We start from the raw sequence: 12,980 nt of genomic DNA on the forward strand, positions 1-12,980 counted from the left end.
TTGATTACAATTAATCAGTGCATATGGTGAGCAATGGGAAACAACAAGACGGGACTGGTCCACTGGGGCTGACACTCAGATTAGCTTTTTGTCCCATGATCTTTCTCACGCCCATCCAGTTTGTTTGGAAAATAATCGTTAATGACTCAGATCATGGCGTATCATCAGTAAGGCTATGGCCTTTTGTCCAGAGCTGCAAGTCCATGCTGTGTCTTCGTCCAAAGGGGAGAGAGATGCCACAGCAACTGCTCTATTTCTGATAAACAAACAAAGATTCCTGCCAAATGTGTTGAAAAGGACAATAACATTTGTCTCTGTTCTGAGGGGAAAACAGGCTAGAGCTGTGTGAGATATTTGCAACAGATTCTGAACCCAGCTGGGTTTTGGTTTTGCTACCAAATTGAAATCCAGAGTCCAAAATGCTTCACTAAGGTTCAGAAACCTTTCAAGCCAATGTTGATCAGTTATGAACCGAGGCTGAGTGGTAGCTTGGTGCTGAAGCCCAGTGAAATTTGAAGCAAAACCTAGTGAAACTTTGTGGTTTTGACTGAGCTTTTGATTTTGAATGTTTGGGTCCATTTTAACCTGAGATGGAAGAGGACTGTGACCCCTCATGGAGACTGAAATCAAGGGAAATTGACAAAAGCCCTTGCTGAGTCAAACCAGCAAGTTACTCACAGAACTAAAATGGCCATGGCTGCTAGAGAAACAAAATAGACTGTTTCACTTGTCTAGCATGGGCTTGGGCTTGTCTAGCATGGGCTTGGACAAAACACAATTTTATTTCTTCCCTTTCCCTCCAGGCCTCACTATGAGCAAATTCTTCAAGATGTCATCTGGCAAGCACAGCTCACGAGTAGATAAAAATTAATGTCTGTGCACTCTGAATGTTGGCTGGACTCCCACTTACAGCCATCAACAGGCATAGACAGGCAAAGCCACTGTGTCATGATTTGCACTTGTGTAGCTTACCCCAACTTCAGGCAGAGGCAAGAGGCACTGGGATGCATTGTGGTTCATTGCAGTGAAGACAGACACACAAAGTGTAGATTGGCAAAACTGCAGCATCAACCCAGGCCCATACTCAGGTGTTGCCCCAAGCCAGCTCCCACCCACACACAAAACCTCAAACCCAAGTTAAATGGTGCTTTCAACCCTGGCCAGCTGGCAGGGCTGGGAGAGTGGGCTAGAGTCTGGATTCCACTTTCACTTGGGCTGGTAATCCTCTCGGTTTGCAGTGATTATGCAGGATAAACCACCCAAGTGTTGATAGTCCTCCGATGCATTCCTGCAGTTTCTCCCCCCTCCCCCCTGCCCAGGAGGACAGATGAGTTCTCCCACAATCCACTGGGAAAGACTCTGAGCCGCTCAGCTTACTTAAGCACGAAGAACCATGGGATATGCTCTCAGAAGTCCTAGTAACACACACGGGTAAGTGCAGCACCAGTAAGGACACATGTTGCTGCTTGCACCTTTGCAAAGCTAACCTGAGTGCTCAGACCAGGTGCCAATCCCCTGGGCTATCTGTGCAGTGAAGACACCCTAAGTGTTTGCACTGGTGCTCCAGTGTTTGCCACTGATAGCTGGACTCTCCACAGTAGCACCGCTTCATTCTTCTTTTCCCAAGGTCTGTCCAACACAATGTGTTAGCAGAAACAGCTGGGCCTGCAGGGTACAAGGTGATAATGACACTCAGATAAAGGCTCATCAGCACCTCTGTTAGACTTCAAGTGCTTTGTTAGTTGCATATATTCTCTCTTTGAATACTGAATCCCATGCTGTCATTATCACTTGCCCGTATCACTTCTCATTAACCCACATTTTATCCTGCAGTGTAAACCGCTCTCATCTGAACCTCATTATCCAGAAAATTCGCCAAACAGGTGCCAGCAGTTTGTTCATAACAAATGGGAAAGTGTTATTTTCCAGAGGGGTATTTTCCAATGTCCTTAATATAATTATACTTTGAAGTCAATTGCACCAGGGGTCACAAAAAATACAGAAAGACAGGACCTACTGGGTGTTATAATCCATTCCTCTTCCAATACAGGATTGTCTCTACAAGATATTTGAGTGTTTTGCCTTGTTTATATTAAAATGTTTCATAAGAGAAACTATTTCATAACCAATATATGTTTGTTTCTTACTCTTGTTCATTCTGGGTCTGATCCAAAGCCGCTGAGGTCAATGGGCATTTTTCTACTAGCTTTATGGATTTTGGATCAGGCCTCATATTGAGTAGATTCAGAGATCCCATCGCCTGAAGAGACCATTGTGGTCATCTAATCCAACTTCTCGTGTAACACCCCTAAAAAAGTTCCTTTTGAACTAGAGCATATCTTTTAAAAAAATCCAGTCTTGATTTTAAGATTGCCAGTGGTGGAGAATCCACCACAACCCTTGGTAAATTGTTCCAAGAGTTAATTACTCCTCACTGTTAAAAATGCACACCTTATTTCCTGTCTGAATTTGTCTACCTTAAACTTCCACCCATTGGACCTTTGTTATGCCTTTGTCTGCTACACTGAAGAGACCATTATTAAATATTTGTTCCCCAGGTAGGTTCTTACGACTGTGTTCAAGTCTTCTGTTAACCTTCTCTTTGTTAAGCTAAATAGATCGAGCTCCTTGAGTCTATCACTATAAGGCATGTTTTCTGATCCTTTAATCATTCTTATGGCTCTTAACCTCTCCACTTTATCAACTTCCTTCTTCAAGTGTAGGCATCAGAACTGGTCACAGTATTCCAGCAGCGGTTGCACCAGCGCCAAATACAGAAGTAAAATAACCTCTATACTTCTAGTCTAGATTCCCATATTTATGCATCCAAGTATCACACTTGTCCTTTTGGCCACAGAATCAAACTGGGAGTTTGAGTTCAGCTGATTATCCACCAAGACCCCCAAATCTTTCCCAGAGTCACTGCTTCGCAGGATAGAGCCTGCCATCATGTAAGCATAGCCTATACTCTTTGTTCTTAGATGTATACATTTAGACTTATTAACGTGCAGATTGTTTGCTAGAGGATTGTGTAACTATATTTAAATAGAAGATATCAGAGGATCACAGACAAATGGTTGTGAAACAAATATTCAGCCAAAGTAGTATGGGTTAAAGACCCACAAATGCACTGCATGCTGCACTATGAAATCTGTCTACCAGATTGGGAAATTTGTTGCTCTCCACTCCCTATTACACCAGACTGTGCGACATTTCCACTTATAAGCAAATTGCCACACTTCAGTTCACAAAGTGAAGTTAGCCCTGCTCCTGGAAATGATGCATGTCTGCTCAGAAGAGCATTTCCAAGAGACCTTGTTCAATAACATTAGAGAAGCTATGGGCCAAATTTTTTGCTGGCCTAACTCTACTAAGTCAATATAGTTGCACCAGGAAAGAATTTAGCCATACAGTCTTACAGCATTACTGCTGGAAAATGTCTCTTGGGGAAAAATAAAAACCAAGGGAAATATTTTGACTGAACAAGTTTCTTTAGTTTGTTGCTAACAGAACCCTGTAAGTCAATGGCCCTCAAACAACCTCTACCTTTACACACAGCTCCCAAGTGACTAGCATTCTGAACTCTGAAGCCTCTGACTTTGCTGAACTTTGCTGAACTACATGGAAAGATGTGGAGGTGGGGGAGAGTACAACTTGTTTTGTTCAGTCTCCTCAGAGTTAGGCCTGGTTTACACTGGGGGAGGAGGGGGATCAATCTAAGTTACGCAACTTCAGCTACGTGAATAACATAGCTGGTCGATGTACTGAGACGTCCTCACCGCGGTGTTTTCACCGCGGTGAGTTGACTGCTGCCGCTCCCCTGTCGACTCTGCCTGTGCCTCTCGCGGCGGTGGAGTACCAGAGTCAATGGCAGAGTGCTCGGGGGTCAATTTATTGCGTCTAGACTAGACACGATAAATCGACCCCCGCTGGATTGATCACTGCCCGCCGATGCAGTGGGTAGTGTATACATACCCTTAGTCATTTCTTAGGAGGGCAAATTCATAATTGTTTTACTGAGCTCTAAGCCAGAGTGCAGGATCTACATGGAGGATTTGAAGTGCATAGCAAGTAAAATTCTACCAAGAAGCTGTTCACAAGGTCAGATTGAATGTTTGATGCCTTAAAGAAATATTTAATCCACCCTTTTGAAGCTAAGATCTAGGAGATTTTCTGTAGAGAAGGTTCATGCACGTCACACAGAGTGACATTCCCACACAAGGCCTATGCACTGCTCAAGTCCCACTTACATCCACTGGAGCAATTTTCACTCCAGGGAGCATATAGGGTAAGCAATCCTTCCATATCCCCAAAGCACAGAGAGTGCAGACTCTCGAGTAGGGCATGAAAAGAGGACAAGCTTCTTGTACCCTTCCCCCAACACAGTTTCAAAGGCTTCTCCACTGTCTGGCCCAATGTATTATGCTCTTGTAGAATTTCCGATGGATAGCAAGAATATCCCATGCTCTGAAAACACACACCCAGAGAAGGAACACATGAGTTACATCAGCCTACTGCTATGGATGGTCTGGCCAGTAACAGCAAGAATTTCAGAAGAGGATCAATCTGATCATTGTGGATGCATTACTAACTCCTCGGAGGGTTAAAGGCATATTGAGACATATGCTGAATCCTAATCCTTTTTATGCTTGCTGTCTCACCACTTTCTAGAATACTTGCACCCTGGGGCAATCCACCAGATATGCTTAAACGGTTACCAATGACTGTGCAGCATGCTCAGCTTTGATAGCATCACACTTGCAATTTGGTACATTCTTTGCAGAGTGAAATATCTAGCAGTAGATTTAGATGTCCTCAGGCACCCAGGTTTCTTATGTTGCACAATGATCTCCTGGCTGTAACAATCCTGTAAGTGTCAGGGATTTTGCCAGCGGAGTCATGGAATATGACACCGAGTTTCTTCACATGAGCTCTTGATATACTTCAAAGGAAAGGTTTCCTATTGCATCTGTGGTTTGAAGCCTAGAGGTAATCACAGCAGACATGTAGGCTGAGAATTTCAAAGCCACCTAAAGGATTTGGATTACTGTAGAATTGCTCCCCTCCCCTTTTTTTTTAACTAATTGGGGATTGAAGAGTCCATAAAATCAAAAAGTTCCTAAAACTGAAACTCTCAAAATTACAGTAGGTTTGGTGCTTAAAGTTAATGTATTAATTGTTCAATGATCAGAGCAACAATCTGTCTGGTGTGCCTGATTTTTGTTCGTTTGAGAGAACAGCGTCTCTTCTTTACTGCCAAAACCCTTAGTCTTCTCAAATCTGTACAGCCACTTGAATGTTGGTTGAGGGATTGAAGTCACATTCAGCATCGGAAAGTTAACTACCATGGCAACAACAAAAAATGGTTCATATAACCAGTTGTTCATACAGTTGGAGTTCTATTGTAATTTTAATGGGAATTTGGTGTTTAAATCCTCTAGGCACCTTTGAAATGCTCAGTGGTGCAATATAAATACTGGCCTACCTTTTCAAAAGTGACTAGTGACGCGAGGCGCCTCAGTTTTCCTGTGCCCAGGCTTGAATTGCGCTGCAGGGGGACTGACTGTCAAAAAGTGCTGAGCTTGAAGCTACTGAAAATCAGCTTCCTATAAAAGGTTTCAAAATTGGCACGCAAAAATGGAGGCATCCAAAATCACTGTAGGCCAGTGGCCGAGCTTTAACTATAGTATAGTTCATCGGGAGATGAGAAAGATACTCAGTGCAAGGTTACTTCCCATTGCTCAAGACAACAAATGCTACCCACTCTAGACTGTAGAGCGAAGATCTAATGAGACAAAAAGCTTGCGCTCGTTTCCCAGGTAGAACACAGAATCACCACCTCTATTAAGGAGCAGATACAAGGGACAGGACATAGAATATTGAACATTTTCCAGTAGGGCGCACTTCTCACTCCACTCTTCTGCTCGTAGTTTCTCCTCTGGTTTAATGTGTGTCTGTAACTATGACTGAATCCATTCAAACCTGTAGACAGACATACCATTTTTGACATGGAAAAAAAAAATCCGTCCATCCATCATCATGTTTCTGTCATAAACATTTTGTGGAATCTCTCTACGTGCATTTCAGGTGGGTCCTAAAAAACCAATGATCTGTAAACTTGTTTACTTGCCAGATATGAGTCACCCATTTTGCCTCAGAAATTCTGTTATAAGCTTGGTGCATTTGTTTTTCAGTCTGGAGACACAAGTCGCTCCGCTGTCAGGTACCCATAATTGGCAAGATGTTGTCTTATTCTGTTAGAAGTCTGAAGCAAATAGGATGGGTTGTTTAATTTAAGAGTGGGGAAGGTATCGCAAATAAACCAATGTTCTTATTTGTTAGCATTGGTGCTTCTGAGCATTTTGGCTGGTAACCAAGGATGGAAAATAACACCTTGTTCCCACTAGTGAGTAATGAATTTCCAGCAAGGGTAGCCCAAAGAGAAGGATGAACCCAATGTTACTTACCACTTTCACTAACCAGGTTTGACCCACACCTTTTGATTCATTCCAGTATTCTACAGTAAGCCCTTCTCACCCCAATGTACACCCATTCTATCCTGTCTGAATGCTCTTTCTCCCCTTCCCAGATCTCAGTTATGTTGGTATTTGGATTTGAATAGACAGAGAGGCTAGGAAATGCTAAATTAGCCCCTGGATTCAAAGTTATTTGATACACAGCTGTACTGCTGCAGAAAATTGGACAAACATACACCTTATAAGCTCATTTGTCTGTAACAGCCTTGCTCTGTCCAGGACTGTTGCCTGCTAGATCCCTTGCCAGCAGGGTAAAATTCAGCTCTAACTGATACTCTGTGCAACCTCATTTATTTTCTGGGGTTGCATGGGCTGTAAGACTAGGCTGAATTTAGCATTAAATGGGAAATTACATGTTTTGGTTCAGTCCCAATTTTCATGGAGACCTGGAATCATTTGCTCTTCCCCTGGCGGCCCCTCCACACCCACACCCACGATGTATGAAGCAATGAGTTTTATTTCAGAGCTCCTCCACCAAAATTTGCATTGCTGAAATGTTTAATGCTAGTATCTGCACTAAAGTCAGCAGTGTTTTCCAAATGCAATTGCATTCTGAATCCTCCCTCCTGGAGACTCCAGTGTCTGCTGCTAACATATGTCTACACACCAATCAGGAAGTGTGAGTGCCACACAGGTAGGCACGGCTGAGCTGAAAAGAGCTCTGCTGTGGCTGCCCGAGCACAAGCCCACCTGAGACCCTTGTTATGAACTTGAGTACATAGCCTGTGCTGCCACCCGTGCTCAGCTACACTGCTATTTTTAGTGAGCTAGGGCAATCAAAGTGAGCTCGGATAAGCCTATATGTGCCGCAGTCACATCTCCCAGTTGCAGTGTAGACAGACATACCCTTAGTGGCAGTGATTCTCCACCAGTCTGAGTTTTGGAATATGATGGGACAAGGACATGACGTTCAGATCTAGAGCCAAATTAGATATAAACTAATGCTGGATGTTTTAGTCTAATGCTGAATCAGGGACAGGACTGGGAGTTGCATTCAATGTCACTGAAATCTGACTAGTTGATTCTGAGATTTAGGCCACAGTTGACTACATTTGCAATCAAAACTGGAGGGACAGGTTGGGGTCCTCCATGGAACTGAAATATTCAATCAATGTTTCTCTTCTGTATTTTTCGAAAAAATAGAAAATAGTCTCATCATATGGTGAGGCTAACATTCTTTCCTTGCCACTAGTATCTCTCGAGGGTGTTACGAGGAGCTACTAAAATTAGACATTTTTAAATCAACAAGTCCAGATAACTTGCATCTAAGAGTTTTAAAAGAACTGGCTGAGGAACTCACTGGACCATTAATGTTGATTTTAAATAAGTCTTGGAGCACTGGGGAAGTTCCAGAAGATTTAGGGAAAAAAACTAGTGTTGTGCCAATTTTAAAAAAGGGAAACAGGGTCACCTGGGTAATTATAGTCCTGTCAGCCTGACAAAAAAGCAAAAGAGCGAATGCAATCCTAAAACACATAAACAGGGGAATCTTGAGTAGAAGTAGGGAGGTTATTTTATCTCTTATTTGGTACTGGTGTCACCACTGTTGGAATACTGTGTCCAGATCTGGTGCCCACAATTCAAGAAGAAAGTTGGTAATTTGGGGAGGGTTCAGAGAAGAGCCACAAGAATGATTAAAGAGTTAGAAAACATGCCTTACAGTGGACACAAGGAGCTCAATCTATTTAGCTTAACAAAGAGCAGCTAATGGGTAAATTGATTACAGTCTATAAGTACCTACATGGGAAACAAATATTTAATAATGGGCTCTTCAGTCTAGCAGAGGAAGATATAACAAAATCCAATGACTGGAAGGTGAATTTAGACACATTCAGGCTAAAAATAAGGCATACATTTTTGACAGCAGTGGTAATCAAGCACTGGAACAATTTACCAAGTGTCGTGGTGGATTCTCCATCACTGACAATTTTTAATTCAGGATTGGATGTTTCTAAATGATCGGCTCTAGGAATTATTTTGGGGAAATTCTCTGGTCTCTGTTCTACAACAGGCTGGACTGGCAGATCACAGTGGTCCCTTCTGGCCTTGAAATCTTTTAAATAGTTTCAGATTTGAGGTCCCAGCTTAGGCCCATCTCTATTTTGAAGTGATTTATTTCCCATCAGTCTCTGCTCTTTTCTCATAACATGAGGCCAAAACTCTTCCTGCGATGTCCTGCCATTTGATATAAATATTATCCAAATGCTTTCCAAACAGATATGTTTGGGGGAGATTCCCATCTGGGACTCAGATGAGCACATCCAATATCATCTATGTGCTATGACGCCCCCATTTAAAACAGGCAGGAGGCACGACTAGCTAATGCAGCTCAGTCTTTGAATGTATTCTGGTATAGTGATGCTACCTTCTTGCAGGATACACTTCCTCCTAGGGAGCCAGGAATCTGAAGCTCCACTCCTAGCCTGCAGTCAGGCTGTTGAAAAGAGTGAGAGATGACTCAGCTCCAGGAGAGTGGTATGTAGCAGCTGGGCTGTACTGGAAAGCCAAGTGCCAGGGAACAGGGTGGGTCTGTGGTCTACTGAAGCCAGGAACACTGAAAACTAGCCCTGTGGAAATCAGAGTTCCCAAAGCAATGACATGCAGAGAGCAGAGCAAGAGCAACCTTCGGGCTGTTCCTCCCGACTCCTGCCCCATCGCCTGCCCTTCTGTCTTTCAGCGGGCTTGGATGTGACTTCTGTTCATGCACTGAGCCCAGCTTTGGAGCAAAGAGGTTGCCTCAAGTAGATAGTGTTTTGTTACTGTATTGGGTCTCTGCAATAGCCTCTTTTCACTGCCCTAGACAGCATGGGGCAGCAGAGTTGTTTTGGAGGGGGGGCTAAGAGAACATTTTGCCACTTCTGAATACAGTCATGTTAGCCCAGTTACTACTAAAATTGTCCTTGCAAAAAACATAGTCATAAAGCCAAGGGGTGACTAAGTTTGCAATAAAGAGCCTATGGTTTTGCCTCAGGGGTTTATTGTAGAGACTTGCAAAGAATCAAGTCATTATACACTATGCTTGGGATATGACAAGAGGTATTGCATGTAATCTACCACATGCCAGGTCCTGCTACAAATGAAATGGCTGAGAGTCATGTGACACTTTGAAGCAGTTACCTTGGCCAATTAAAATAGGATTGGTGGGCAATGCTATGTCAGTGTCACAAGGAATTGTTTGTGGCTTAACAAATAACAAACAACAATAATGAATATGAATATAATAAAATTAAAAAGGACCCCAAATCCCTTATTTAGTGCCCTATTCGCTCCACTGCTGTTATACTCTGGAAGCATCTAACACACTCACAAAATCTGGGGCCAAGATTCTCAATAGCAACTAGCGATTTTAGGTGCTTTGATTTCTGAGACATCCTGACAGCGTGAGACATGATGAAGCAGGGTGGCTGCTCAGTGTTGTCTGACAGTCAGGCCCCTTTAAAGAGTCTCAGGTTGGTCACCCAAATCATAGTCATTTCTGAAAACCTAGACCTCAATCTCTTGCTGTTTTAAACCCCAGGTATCACAGTCAATCTAGGTATTTATGTGGAGCTTTTTATCATTGCAGTATCTGGGTCCCAGATCCTCCAAGATATTTAGGTGTCTAACTCCCATTGGAGGATCCGGGCCTAAGTATCTACAGATCACACATTCATAGAATCATAGGACTGGAAGGGACCTCGAGAGGTCATCTAGTCCAGTCCCCTGCACTCAAGGCAGGACTAAGTATTATCTAAACCATTCCTGACAGGTGTTGTCCAACCTGCTCTTAAAAGCCCCCAATGATGGAGATTCCACAAACCTTCCCGGGCAATTTATTCCAGTGCTCAACCACCCTGACAGTTAGGAGGTTTTTCCTACTGTCCAGCATTGTATCACCTTATGTGTATTGAGTATATCCAACTCCAGGTTGTATTTAAGTGGATGCCCGGGTACTAGTGACTGGTTACACAGGATAGTATTGCATATAATAAACAAGGCTAGGATTTTCAAAGGCGCTAAAGAAATTAGGAGCCCAAATCCCCTTCAATGTTGGTGGAATTTAGGCACCTAGCCTATCAAATACTAGTGTAGCTGAGATCTGGGTAAAGAAGGGAAAGGAAGTGGGACAGGGTTAAAAGGACATTCTATAGAAGTGGGTATATGGAGCAAGAAGGCCTTTCTACAGAAAATGAAGTGAATCAGGCGAATGAAACTGAAACAAATCAAAGGGCATCATTGACCAGTGGGAAGCAAAAATGATTCCTGGAAGAGGTGGACTGCACTGGATTCCCTCAGCACTTTGGTACATATATCCCTGCTGGAAATTCACTGCTCGCTTGTGGGAACAAGGGGTTCTTTGACTGTGCTTGGATATGAATGAAAATCTCAGGAGCACAAATTCTAACAAACAAGACCATTTGTTTATTGGAGACGCCTTCTTCCTCCCCACTTTCACTGCCTACATAATATTAGTGTCCAAGTGGGAGATTCTGACCACACTGTACATATGGGCAAGTAGCTTGTTAAAGCAGGGTCTATGCTTTCAATTTCTAGTCTAGAGCAGGGATTCTCAACCTTTCCAGACTACTGTACCCCATTAAGGAGTCTGATTTGTTTCACCTCACTTAAAAATTACTTGCTTACAGAATCAGACATAAAAATACTGTTGCAGCACATTATTACTGAAAAAGTGCTGACTTTCTCATTTTTGCCATGTGATTATAAAATAAATCAATTGGAATATAAATATTGTACTTAGATATCAGTGTGATACTTGCACCTGTTTTTCACTTGAGAGCCTTGTCTGCCCACCACCCAGAGCTGAAGCATGTAACTTAGCTTTGTGGGACCCCCTGTGGCGTAGGGACCCAGGCAATTGCCCTGCTTGTCACCACTAATGCCAGCCCTGCACTTGTGAGTCCTTAGGTTTAGATGAGCTGAGTACCCACTGGAAGACCTCTGTGTACCCTCAGGGGTACGTGTACCCCTGGTTGAGAACCACTGGCGTAGAGCACCAAAAGTATTATGGTGCCAACCAACAGCATTCCGAATTAGTCCTGCATTGTGCACATCCTAAAGGCATAGAGTGAAGACAGCTGTGCAAAACATTTCCAACAAAACCCAAAAGCCACATGATATTCAGCTATTTTGGTACAGAGCTACAATTCAGAAACACAGGCCAGGTTCATCCAAATGGTTATGAACAAGGGAAGATTGGATTGAGTCACACTTAATGGGCTGGATCACCAGATGTGTCATCTTTCCAGGGATACCAGGGTCCAAACTAGCTCCTGGGTGCAAATTAGAGCAGCCTCGGGAACCTCAAGAAGCTCTTCACCACCCAGGACCACCCCTCGCCCTACAATATGACCAGGAACTATGTCAGTGGGGAGAGGGTAGTGGGTGGACTTCAGCTGGCTGCAGCTGATGAGGATTCACCTCCAACATGAGAATCTTCAGTTCCTACCTTAAATCTTCAGTTCCTACCTCAAAGTCCCCTATGCACCACTGCTGAAGGGCAAAGGGGACTCAGGAGGAGCCAAAGATCTGGTCCAGTGGGTGCTATAAACAGTCCTCCATGGGATCAATATGTTTTACTATGTTTGAAAAAAAGTGTGTTGGGAATATATTTCTGTTATTTTCTTATAGAGTTAAAATAACAATAAAAACCTTCATGCACATAGTTCACCAATTCATTAGACTTGCAGTTTTCAGTAATGACCATCCAGAAGCAAAACATAATCCTCTACAAATGAGTTAACTCAGCCAATAAGTTATAGTAGCAAAACAACGCCTTTAGCCACTCCAGGAATGTACCCTCAATCTTCCCTAATAGCTTAGTCAAGTTAACATAGAGAATTAGGAATATTTGAAAAATACTCATTCTAAGCTAGAGGAGTAAGAAATTCCTGTGAGCTCTAAGGTGAATATTCGCAGTTCAATGGAGGGCATTTGGGCATGCCGTTGGCATGTATATACAATTAATGACTGGATGGGGAGCATGGACAAATCCAGCTTTGTTCATGTTTGAACTGACAAACTTTATCAAAACTCCATTTTCTGGCAGGAAATTTCATATTTTTAGTTAGAATCTGAAGGTGGATTTTTCTGGAAAGTTGGCGAAGAATCTGTATGGCTTGTTTTGGGTTATTCCTCTGCAAAAATAGATTTTATATCTGATTTAAACGAAAACTGAATGAAATGTCCAACTTCTAATTTGGCATGCGTTTAGTTGTAAATGTAGGCTGTCTAAGGAGGCATGTTTGGAGAGGGAAAGAAGAAACACCTGAGTAACAGATCTTTCATTTTGTGCACGTGCATTATGAAACTTCTGCTAAATGTAATTTGCAACGTTCCCTGTAGTACTGCAGGGATGCTTGAAACTCTATTGTACAAATACATATTATCTGTGACACTCTAGGACCAGATTCTGCCATGCTTTCTGCTACGGGTTAATACCTTACT

Source organism: Gopherus flavomarginatus, chromosome 10 (genome assembly GCF_025201925.1).
Source record: "Gopherus flavomarginatus isolate rGopFla2 chromosome 10, rGopFla2.mat.asm, whole genome shotgun sequence".
Taxonomy (NCBI): domain Eukaryota; kingdom Metazoa; phylum Chordata; order Testudines; family Testudinidae; genus Gopherus; species Gopherus flavomarginatus.